This window comes from Caretta caretta, chromosome 2 (genome assembly GCF_965140235.1).
Source record: "Caretta caretta isolate rCarCar2 chromosome 2, rCarCar1.hap1, whole genome shotgun sequence".
NCBI lineage: Eukaryota > Metazoa > Chordata > Testudines > Cheloniidae > Caretta > Caretta caretta.
In genome coordinates, this window is record NC_134207.1 from 200,471,829 (window position 1) to 200,484,116 (window position 12,288).

General features: G+C 43.9%; 1 protein-coding gene across 2 annotated transcripts in view; it reads right to left on the reverse strand.

Annotated features, from left to right (window-relative positions):
• Positions 1 to 12,288, reverse strand: part of LOC125631626 (ubiquitin-conjugating enzyme E2 E2) — a 334,645-nt gene that overhangs the window by 186,912 nt on the left and 135,445 nt on the right. The window lies entirely within an intron of this gene.

The window sequence follows — 12,288 nt, forward strand, 5'->3', positions numbered from 1 at the left end:
TTTCCCATTTCTGATATCCACATTCCTACCCCACGGAAACTTAATCCCAGAGTTTTCAGAGAACAACTTCCTCAGGGGCACAGAACAAGCATTTCATGGAGTTGCTGTTTCCCCATTCTGTGATGCCCTCTGCCCAAGTTACATCAACTTCTCCTTCCCTTCATTAACACAACTGAGATACAATATCAGACTCCAAATGAACAATCTTCTCTCATCTAATACTTACAATTGATACCTGAAATCTTGAATACGCTTGGTATATAAATTAATGAACTAGGCAGTTTTTACTTCCACAACTGGCATTAACAAAGCAAGTCAGTATAGACTATTTTCACAATATCAGAAGTCTCACTTTCACACAAATTTACTAGAGTTGAACAATTTCTCCAATGTAAGAGTTACAAAAAGACTTATTAAATCCTCAGATACGCAGTTTTTTGTTTTTACTGAAAACTATGTGTTTATTGTGATTATGGAAAAGGAAATCCCAGTCACTATTAAGTCTGAGTTCTGTGTCCTAAGTCCTGCATTCCATGCTCTAAGCAGTGACAGATGCAAATCCTTTGACACATTTTTGCCTCTGTTAATGGGTCCCCTCTATCAAGACTCCAGTGCCACACAGCAACCCAAAGCAATTATAGCTCCTTTCCAACAGTGGTTCTATATTTAAGGACTGATTATCATTACAGCACGTGGAGCGTCAAATTACGCCTTGGTTCAGTTAAAGATTCTACACTGGAACATGGAACAGAGGACATACATAGAACATCTTCTTTCAAAGGCATCATAGGCAAAAACATCAAAGTAAGTGTCCTGGGTTATGGCACTACTCATGCCCATTTTCTATGGCTCCAAGCATGGCCTGGCTACTACCTATCCATAGGAAATGGAACACTATGTAGTTTTAAAAAGATCCCAATGACATATGCATATCTCTCATTCAGTGAAAGACTTACCGTAACTCTCTTGCTCTGAGTCAAGGAAGATTCCAGTCCAATGAATGGACTACCTAGTAACCTCTCCATTAGGGAAGTATGGTTGGACGTAGTTTTGGTATATAGTGAATTAAGTAAACATTAGAACCTCAACTTTTAAGGGAGCAGCTGGCCTCCTGGGATTCTGACCTTTATAATAGGAAGGAGGACAAGCTAGCTGCAAAGCTTTTTGACTAGATTCAGACTGGCTGCAGTAAGCCATATTTGATTTATTTCATTTAGAAATCAGACTGAAGGAAGTTTTTCAAATGCTTGATTTAAAACACTGACAGTCTTTTTATTTATCATCATCAGGCCCCAAAATGCCTTCAAGATCCCAGAACTGGTACTATACATTTGCATGACTTGTCAACCAAAGAAATCCTCATGACTAAATAGGGAAAAAATTAATTAAAAAATGTAAAGGGATTAGTACTAATGCAATATCAAAAGGGACAATTTAGACATTACTGTCCAAAAAATTTTACCAACTATATTTGCAAATACTACCTAATATTACTGTTAATGAAAGATATTAGAAAGAAAGAAATTCCCTATTTTTTTAGTTTATTTACTTTGCTCATGACAGCATTTTGTGTAGGGTCACTGTTTTGATTTCTTAGTCAGTCAGTTTCTCCCCTTCTGAAAACATACTTATAGACAAAAGGGAAAAACAGACAAACGAAAACCCTTATAAATTTGTTAGCCAAAAGAATGTAAAAGATTCAGGAAGAAGCATAAAAAAAAACATATTACACATGTGCAGTGTGGCAGAGTTAATGTTACAAATGCAAACTTACATTCCAAGTCGCTTCTGCCCTGGGCCTTGAGGAATCATTTACAGCAGTGCAAAAATTCATGCTGATTTACTAACTAACAAAACTAACATTCTGATTTACTAGTGCAAAATCAGTAATAGGACTCAATTTATTCTGCTGCAAATGAGTACAATATGGTTAAGGGCACTGCAGAATTAGGCACTTCTTGTTCGAAATTTCCTATATTTTCTCAGTCTGATCTTGCTGCTTTAGGCAGATCCTGAAAAGATTTATGCACATGCTTAACTGTCCGCCTATGAACAGTATATAGGACTACTTGCATCGTGTAAAGTTAAGCATGTGCACAAATTTTTGTATAATCAGGGCTTTAATATTTTACCATGGCACTGAATATATGACCCTGCTGACCAGGTGATTGGCATCCTTGGACTTAGGCGCTGGGGCTTGTTGTCCCTGCCTCTCCTTCTTGTTTACTGCAGCCACCACCAACAAGCAAGGCTGCGGGTGTGCAAAGAGGTATTCATACCCCTTAGATGGGATGAAATACTTCTTCTCCATGCCCTTCACGGTGAGAGGGATGGAGGCTGGGGTCTGCCAATTAGTCTTAGTATTGGCCTATATGGTCTTGATGAGGGGTAGAGCCACCCTCGATGGACCTTCCAGGGCTAGTATGTTGACCATCGGGTCCTCCGACTCCACCCTGCAAAGGAGGTCCTGGTGGGTGCAGATGTCTATGGGGGGCAGTCCCAAGATGGAGGTGCCTGCAACAGTCTCGTCTGGGGAGGGAGACAATGATACTAATAGGGGAACAGGGTCCTCCTGACCCTCTTGGTCTCCAGAGGTCTCCTGTCCTGCCTCTCTGACTGGGCCAGCCACACCTGGATCAGGCTCAGGAACTGGGGTTGGTTCTAGGGGAGGGTGAGGAAACGGTACCTCCTCAGCCCACCCCTAGGGGTAGGGCAACTGGCAGAAGCCTCTGGCACTCGTGGTTCAGAGGTCGCTGACCGAGAACTTTTAGATTGGGTGCCCTGGGCCTGGTTGTATGCCCACAGGGTCCAAAACGGCAACTGAGCCGGTCCCTGCCACTACGCAAGCCATGGCCTTGCCCCCACCTCAGGCCTCCCATGGCCCAACCGGTGCCAGCCCCACTCCGAGTATCTAGACTCGTCTCCAAAGATGGGGACCAGGTCTGCGATGGCCAGGGCGGTGCCGAGCAGAGCTGAACAGGTGAGCAGTGCTGTGCTGGGGAGTGGTGTCACGATGCTGGGGAGCAGTGCCGCGAGGCTGGGGAGTGGTACAGGGTCGCTGATCGGTGCCGGGATGACTGGTGCCGGGAGCAGGACCTGCTGCACAATGGGGATCGACGTAAGGATCAGCATTGCGAGCGGGAGCGCTGGCGTGACCAGCACCGGTGCTGTGAGTCTGACCGGTGCCACAATTGCAAGTGGCACCAGGACTCTGAGTGGTGCTGTTATTCCATCAGCAGTGCCGAGGGACGGAGCATCACCAGTTTGCCTCGAGACGGTGCCACGTGTTGCGGTACTGGAGGCTTGGCGCAAAGGGTGGGGGACCTCGGCACTGTCATGGTGATGACTCAAAGGTGTCTGGGGTGTCTGGACTCAAAGGTGTCTGGGGTGGATGGTAATTCTACCTCCTCGATGACCTGGCCCAGGGAGTCCAACAGCATCAAACTTGATGGTCCCCTTTCCGGGGCCCAAATCGACAGTGCTGTCTCCAAAGACTTCGGCACTGGGTGCTCCTCTCTGGGACACACCCCATTGGTCAGCTCCAATGGGGTGGGTCTCTGAGCCGGAGATCCCACTCCTCCCCCTGCTTCTGGTGCCGCTATGTGCCAGGGAGTGGGACCGGTGCTGGGTTGATCCCGTTGGTTTTGGCGCCAGGGAGCAGTAGTGCCGTGGGTCTCTCCCAGAGTCGTTCTCCGGTGCCGCTTCTACCACTATTGCTGGGGCGCTGCGCACCGATGAGCTCGGTGCCGGGTCTTGCTTCGCCGATGTAGGTTGCGGTCTGAGTACCATCTCTATAAGGAGCTGCTTGAGGTGAAAGTCTTGCTCCCTTTTTGTTCTGGGGCAAAACTCCTTACAAATCCTGCACTTGTCCAATTGGTGTGCTTCCCCCAGACACTTTAAAAAGTGTTGTGGGGGTCCCCTGTTGGCTACGGCTTGCTGAAGGACTTGCAAGGCTTGAACCCCTGGGACGTGGGCATGTAAGTCCCCCAAGGAGAATGCGGTCAGGGTGGAGGTAAACCCCCCAGCCCAACAGCTAACTAACTACTAACTATAATAACTACAAAGTACAAACAGTCAAAATGCTTGGGAAATGTGGAGAGCTTGCGAAGCGAGATGCCCCAGTTCCAATGAGCGTCACTGAGGGCAAGAAGGAACTGAGGAGGCGCCGGGTTGGAAGGGTCATATATTGAGCGCCATGAAGGTGTCACGCCGGGGTGCTCCACAGCCAACCCGACGGGAGCTGTTAGGGGAAAAACTTTCCGATGACTATGCACATTGCGTGCACACACCTAATTGGAATTAATATGAGCTAGCACTTGAAGAGAAATAAAAGTTTACAGGATTGAGCTCTAACCTCACTATACTAATAAAATTAAATTATTTCTTTGAAATATCAAAACTGTCAAGTAATCTTTTGTATAATGTTGGAGCAAAGTCTGCATAATTTAAATGAATACATTATTGTAACTGACTATGAGCTGCATCCACATTCATTTTTTTGAATGGATTTAAATGTCTTTGTGAACTGGATATTCGTTGCTGCCCAAGTAATAACATTATGTAAACAAACCAAACCGCAAACAAACATTCGAGCACAAACCCGATCCTTCAGATATTTGAAATGATACAGAGTACTGAAACATTAAATGTGTTATCTGAAGCAAGTTACTACTAAAATACTACGCTAATGAGGCAGAGTCAAAATACTGGAAAATTAGAATGTCATCAGGAATCAGATCACAATGTATATTTTCTAATTAGTACCAGAAAAATTGTAATACATTACCTGGATTTATTATTGCTCGCTTATTCTGTTTGCAAAGTATTTTTAATTAGGATGTTTATGTTGTACCTTATCATTGACAAAGATGTAAGATTTGTACAAGTATCAAATTTCTAGCTTTAATTATTTACACTTTTGCTGTATTGTAAAGGAAAATATCAATACAGAATAGTTATTAAAAAGACTTATTTTGTAATGCTCTGAACTCTTCAAAGTATATGTGGTAATTACATAGTTTACCTAACAAAATATGTGCTGGCATCTGGTAACTAAATGCTGGATTAGGCAGTCCATAACAGAGGAGAAATATTCTGCCTCAGAAAACTAGGAGTCCTCCTAGAGCTATCCAGTATAAAGGGAAAGTGGACCCTCTAAGTAGGTCTACACTGCAGCTGAGCGTGCACATCCCAGCCCAGGTACACAGATGCACTAGCTCTGCTTGAGCTAGCATGCTAAAAATATCATGCACGAACACTGCAGAATGCACAGCTGCACGAGCTAGCCTCCCAAGTACAAGCCTGTCCAACCCCATGGATCCATACTCAGGTGGCTAGCCCATGCCACATTCTACACTTGTTTTTAGTGCACTAGCTTGAACAGAGCTAGTGTGTATCTGTCTACCCAGGCTGGGAGGCACACTCCCAGCTGCAGTGTAATGATGCCCACAGTTACACTGGCCTGAAGATAACTCTAAGGGTCTGATTCATAGGGAGCCTCTCATGAGGAAGGGCCTTGAGCCTTGTCTGTGTCCTTAGTTTAGGGCATGGTATGTGAAGGCCCAGCAAATAGGACAATCATCTGGGGAATGGCCCTCCCTGAGATATTTCAGACAGCACATAACGTACACTGAGTCCAGGAAGATGGACAAAACACAGAACAAAACACAGTGCCTAAAATCTTTCTCCAGTTCTTTTGCATCTAGTACAATCCCCCAGATCAGAGATAGTCTGAGAAACTGAACTGCCCAACACTACAGAAATGTATCTAAAATGTCTAAACTACAACAACAAATAATTTACAGGAGCTTTTGGTGATAACCAAGAGAAGTTTTCCATGCCCTGACATAATAAAGGTTCCTAAGTTCACAGCAAGACATGGCAAAGGACATGACTGGGACTACATGACCTCTTATAACTTCACCAATGAACGTTTAGTGCATATAGTCCCCATGGGCACTTACTTTCTAGATAGCTCCCAAACCTCAGCAGTGCTGCAGGGTGTGTGCATGTGCACCTCTCCCAACTGAGGATGTGCAGAGGTCACCTCAAAGTAGTATTATAACTTATATTTTGCCATATCATCCCAGATTTCCTGGAGTAGGTCAGAGTGTGTACAGGGACTGTAGGTTATTTCCTCTTATTGGCAAGTGCTTTTCTTGTTGCCATCATTCTCTAGATCATCACCTAAGTCTACAAGTGTGTAATGTGATATTAGGAGATCTGATTTCACGCCTACCATTACACAAAATTCATTTTATGACTTGCATATTCATTTACAATTTTTCAAAAGCATTGGTACAGATGTAATGAGGTTGTTTGCCCTTAAAAGAATTAAGTATGGGAAATCTAGCTTCCTCTGTCTGAAGCATATACTGGCAACAGCATTGTGTGCGTCTGTGTGGAATTACTAACTACCACCTTTCACTGCAGAAGATGGGCGCAAATGAGTAAAAGTTGATTCTGTATGATCCTGGGTTGGTGTGGCGTGGGAGAGATGTCACTATCATTCTGATGTGTTCATGATGATGGATTGTATTTGTTTTTCTTTATTCATATTTTTCTTTCTATATAGGTCACAGACTTTTATCTGTTTTTTACGTATACACTAAAATATTTTTAATTGTGCACTACAGTATTAAAAATGATGGTGGACATGGGTGTGGTACAGAAAGAATAAGAGAAAAATGTTTTTAATTTTTATCAAATTTATTTCAATTTCTAAACTGTTCAGTTTATGTCCTCTTTTCTGGTAGTGCCCACAAGGTGCTAGGCACTTTCCAGACACTCAAGAAGAGAAAGCACCTGCCCTGAGAAACTCACAGTCTGAGGACAGACAGAGGAAGAACAATGAAGGGCTTTTTTTGTGGAGGGTGAGGGGAGGGGTGTTTTTTTCCAAATCAAATGAATGGAAACAGTTATTGAGGCTGAGTCACAGTACCCAAAAAACCCTTTCTTATACACTCAAAATCCTTCCCAGTAACACCATTAAACAAATCAGAAACAAGAGGAGAAAATTACCAGTTATCATCAGATCATGACAGAAAGCCAGAGCCTGGGATTAATTAGCCCTATCCCTGGAATGCTGATACTCACCACTGCCTCTTTATTTATTCTTGTCCTCCCACTTACATACCACATTATTCTTTCTTAATATGTCTTCTAGTTCCAGTTGCTCCTGAACCCAGATATCTCCAAAGCTCCCAAACTAATTTATTTTCCTGACCTTCCGGCAATGGCCCTGATACACCTCAGAGGACTTTGTGTGCATCTCTCATGTAACTGATAAAAAAGGAGAAAAGCCTTCAAAGGGGTGGCAACTGATGGAAAATGAAGAGCTCAGAAATGTCAAAAATGTTAGTGGTGCTGAAAAGCAGGGAGGCAACTGAAAATAAATGTTGCTGAACGCTAGAAAAAATACTTACTTTTGTTCTGTTAAGCTGTGCCTGGCAGGGTACAAATTGCCCCCTGCAAAGGATGCCCCTGGGTAACTGTTCCTAGTAATAGCAACAGAAAACAAGAAGCCGGGGAAGTATGAAATCAGACCTTGAGACAATGAGCACAAGCCACCTAGCAGAAATGACTCATCCAGCCTTCGGGACAGAGGAAACTAACCACTCCATAAATCAGCATCTTTTTCTAACTATCCAAGCAGTGGCACTTGGCACTGGTGAAACCAGCTGTTCCCTATATCTTGCAGCTCTTTGGATAGTGCTGGAAGGCAGCACTTAACCGAGCTGAGGGAGAAGACAGTTGATGAAACATTTAGAAGGAAACAGTACAATAAAATACTTAAAAGAATCAATTTGCCTTAGGATAAATAATAGACAATTGTATTAAAATAATATTACAATCTAATTCAGGTACTTTTAGGCAAAGCAAGTTTTCTTTGCCCTTATGAACCACTGAACATTTTTCCTCATAAGGAACAGCTCACATTTACATAATTTATGTGCCACTAAAGCAATTTTGTCATTAACAAGGCAAAGCCTAATATTTAATGGAAATCATAGAGCTAGTTTTCAGCAAAACACATTTTTCCACATAGTAATTATATTTAAATAGTAAAATTATATGTAAACTAACTCTGAAAATTACTAGTGAGAAAACAACAAATACCTACTACTCAGCTTTAGTCATTTAATATACTCCAGAGTATTGTTTTTAGTCATTACCTACTATAAAATATCAAGGTGCAGCACTACGATGTGACTTAAAATGGCTTAATGGAGTCCAGTGTTTGTGTCAATTACTTCTACATCAAATTTGCTCACTTTACAAGTACAAAGATGTTATTCTTCCAACTGTCAGCTCTGCAAAGTCAAGCTGGGTTCTTTCTAGCTCATGCATCATCTCATGCCCCAACTCAGCTGACGTGCACACATTATTACAATCTACCTGCACATGTAATAAATCTCAGATGTGTCAGGGTTACTGATTACTGAAGCTCAGTGCTCTTACAATAGACAAAAGGAACTCCTGGGGCCATGGGCCTCTGGTTCAAGAATGTGACATCAAGGAGGATGTGCCCTATTACATGCCACTTACTAGAAAGTTAGACATTCAGATGTATAATTAAAAATTAACCGTCTTGGAAAAGCGTATCTAAAGTTCTTGCAGGACAGACAGAAAGGGAGTGAAATGTTGAAAGAACTGGATTTCTCCTGACTGGTCAGCATGATATAATATTAATGATTAGCCTTAATATAGCGTTTTTAAGATTCGAAGTGCTTTACAAAAATAATAAATTATCTTAACAATACTGGGAGATAGATAATTACCTACATTTTACAGGTGAGAACTGAGGGCAGAAGCCAAGCGGTTTGCCTGGGCTGCAGAGAGAGTTATGTAGTTCCTGGTTTTCAGATCCGTACTCAGGATCAGTAAGGATAGCTCTGTAATGGACTGAGACACAAACCAAGTCAGAGTCTAAGTTGCAAGAGATGGCTTCATTTCAAGAACTAGACACTATGGCCCAGACCCTCAATTATATGTAAGTGGATATTTGAGGATCTGGGCCTACTTTCTTCATGTGTCTAAACTCACAAAAGCAATCAACTGGGGACTGTACTGAATATTTGTAATGAATTGGAATGGCTAACTAAGCAGGCAGAAATATCAGACACACAAGACCTGGCTCATTTTCTTTCCTTCCATCCTTCCAAGAAAGTCTCAGGGAATGGAGCTGTCTTCACAGAGTGGGAAAGATTAGCCACAGCAGGAGGTCACAGGTTTAGGAACTGAGGATCTGAACATCGCCTTAGCAACAGTCAGCATATATACCTTAATGATTTGATTGGACAGCTATCCTTAATGAGACAACATTTACTGAGAGATTAAGCATAACTGTATGCCCAATTTCGCATCCTTAATGAGGAAAAAGCTCTCCAGATGTGAAAGCTGAAGTACCCAACTTTGTTCCGAGAAACTCTGAGAGCTTCGCATAAGAAAGCAAAGTCCTCTACTAAATTCCACCCAGAAAAATATGGCTCTTCTGGCCCTTTCCAGACTTGTTAGAATACTCTCCTCATCCTTGACAGTCTGAGGAAACTCCAGCCACTACAGCAGAAGTGAGAGGAATAAGGAAATAAGCAATATAGCCCTTCCCTCAATAAAAAAGTGATTCCTTGTTCAATCTTTCAGACATTTTCATTATCAGAGTTTCTGCTAACGAGTGAGCAAAATGGCCTTGAGAGGATGAACAACAGTGACTGAAGCCTCGGAAACGATCATGCCTGTTTCCCTTAGCAAGGAAGGTTAAGCAATAGGCTCTGTCCGAACTCTAGCTTCCACAAGGTTTTGCAATTAGTAAAACCACATTTGGCAAGAGTGAATGCAGCAAGTTAGGAGCAAAACAATTTGTTACATCTGAAGGTTTCTGTATGCTGACAAGGACTTTTCAGAGCCACCCTTTGAGGCTGAAGTACAAGTTAACAGTGCTTTTGTGATATATTCACATGAGTGTTTGGAGCCATGAGATAAATAGAATTAACAGTTGTATGTTGAAATGGTTCTCTACAACTGAGAATTTTTATCCCCTCTTCTTGGGTATTTGATTTCTGACTCATTTTGAGAAAATTTCTGTGGTGACATTATGGAGCAAGAACCTGCTTCTGCAATCTGCTCCAGAACTAAGGAAAAAAAAAGAGTTAAAGGTGGGCAGATACCTCAGAGACAAAATCTTTGGTTAAATTTGATTAGGTCTTCTGCATGGTGCCCATGTCATATAATGGATCAATGAAGCATCCAAATGCGGTACTGGAGACAAGAAAATTAGCAAGTTTGCAACCACGCTACTTCAGGCTCTGATCTTATCAGTTCTCACAAATTAAAATGGGCAAGATCTGAGCAGCATTTGGATAAGGAAAACTCATTTGTTTCAGGAAAATGTACTAATGACTCTTGAATTGGGTCAGCAATGAGCCTAAAACACAGGATTGTGCTTGGTGGAAGTATACTGTTGGAGATACCAACTTTCAGATGCTACCATACTATACTAGGTATTGACCACTTTTGACAGTTAACTAATCTCATAGTACTTTTCATAAGAAATGGTGTTGTCAGCATAATATCATGGCCAAAATTCCAACTAGTTAATTACATGCTACCTATCTAAATTCTCCAGCTACTTTCTATTGGATACTAAAGACTTGTACATGTTACAGTATTCAGCATTTGGCTTAAGACAGAAAGTATGTAGAAGAGTAATGTAGAAGGGTGGGTGGCCATTTCCTTTCCAATTTGTAAAGCAGGTGTAGGAAGGGAGCATGGGGGACAACTGTCCCTTCTCCTCCCCCAATATTGAGCCTGTGGCAGAGGGAAGGTGAAAGAGCGTAGAGACTATTGTTAGTTATAGCCCAAAACGTGCCACGGTATACAACAGTAATCAATACTTCCCCTCCCCTGCATTGCCTAACAGCTGACAAGTGAAGAGACAAAATATTCACCAATTGGAAGGTCAGATCTAGCCAACAGGAGAGACAGGGGCAACAGTGCAGCTTCTCTGCTGGCTGTACTCAGCAGTTTGAAGTTCCCTCTTCACAGGCATGAAGCACATGGAAGGAGAAAGCCAGGACACACTCTTGACAATCCCCCCAATGGAAGAGAGGGAGAATGTATTGCTGAGGGAGGGACAGAAACTCCCTATAAGGGAAACTAGAACCAGAGGAGAACAGGGAGGAGCGGCACACATTAAGACACAGGAATTCACACACATGGACAGGCATGTTAATGTACACATACATTTATGGTACTTTTAGGAGGGAAATGAGGGTAAACTTCGGAGCAAGCTCTTGTCTTACCAGAACTCTTGGGTCAAAATTTCTCCACTGGCTACATTTAGGGTTGCCTACTTTCTAACAGCAGAAAACTGAATACCCTTTCCCCCAGCCCCTGCCCCCCCACTCACTCTATCCCCCCTGCCTCCGTCGTTCACTCTCTCCCACCCTCACTTACTCGCTCATTTTCATCAGGCTGGGGCAGGGGGTTGGGGTGCGGGAGGGGGTGAGGGCTCTCACTAGGGGTGCAGGCTCTGAGGTGGGGCCAGAAATGAGGGGTTCAGGGTGCAGGAGGGGGCTCCAGGCTGGGGCCGTGGGTTGAGATGTGAGAGGGGGTGAGGGCTCTGGGGTGGGACCGAGGATGAGGGGTTTGGTGTGCAGGAGGGGGCTCCAGGCTCAGGCAGGAGCTGAGGTGTGGGAGGAAGTACTGGCTCTGGGCTGGGGGTGCAGGCTCTGGGGTGGGGCCAGAAATGAGAGATTTAGGGTGCAGGAGAGGCTCTGGGCTGGGGCAAGGGTACAGGAGGGGGTGAAGGCTTTGCGGTGGGTCCAGGGATGAGGGATTTGGGGTGCAGGAGGGGGCTTCAGGCTGGGGAATGTAGCCAAGAGGTTTGGAGTGTGGGAGGGGTTGAGGCATGGGTGGGGGTATGGGCCCTGGGGTGGGGCTCGGGATGAGGGGTTTAGGGTGCAGGAGGGGGCTCAGGGCTGGGGTGCAGGAGGGGATGAAAGGTGAGGGCTCCGGGTGGTGCCTACCTCAGGTAGCTCCCAGGAAGTGGCCAGCATGTCCCTCTGTCTCCTAGGCGTAGGGCAGCCACAGGGACTCTGTCTGCTTCCCCCGGCTGCCCACACCTCCCCTGCAGCTCCCATTGGCCATGGTTCCCGGCCAATGGAAGCTGTGGAGCTGGAGCTCGGGGTAGGAGAGTATGATATGAAAGTGCACGTCTTGTCTAAATTATAACAGTTCTTCCATCAGTAACTTTTACTAATGCATAAGTGAACCTAGAGTGAAAAGCGG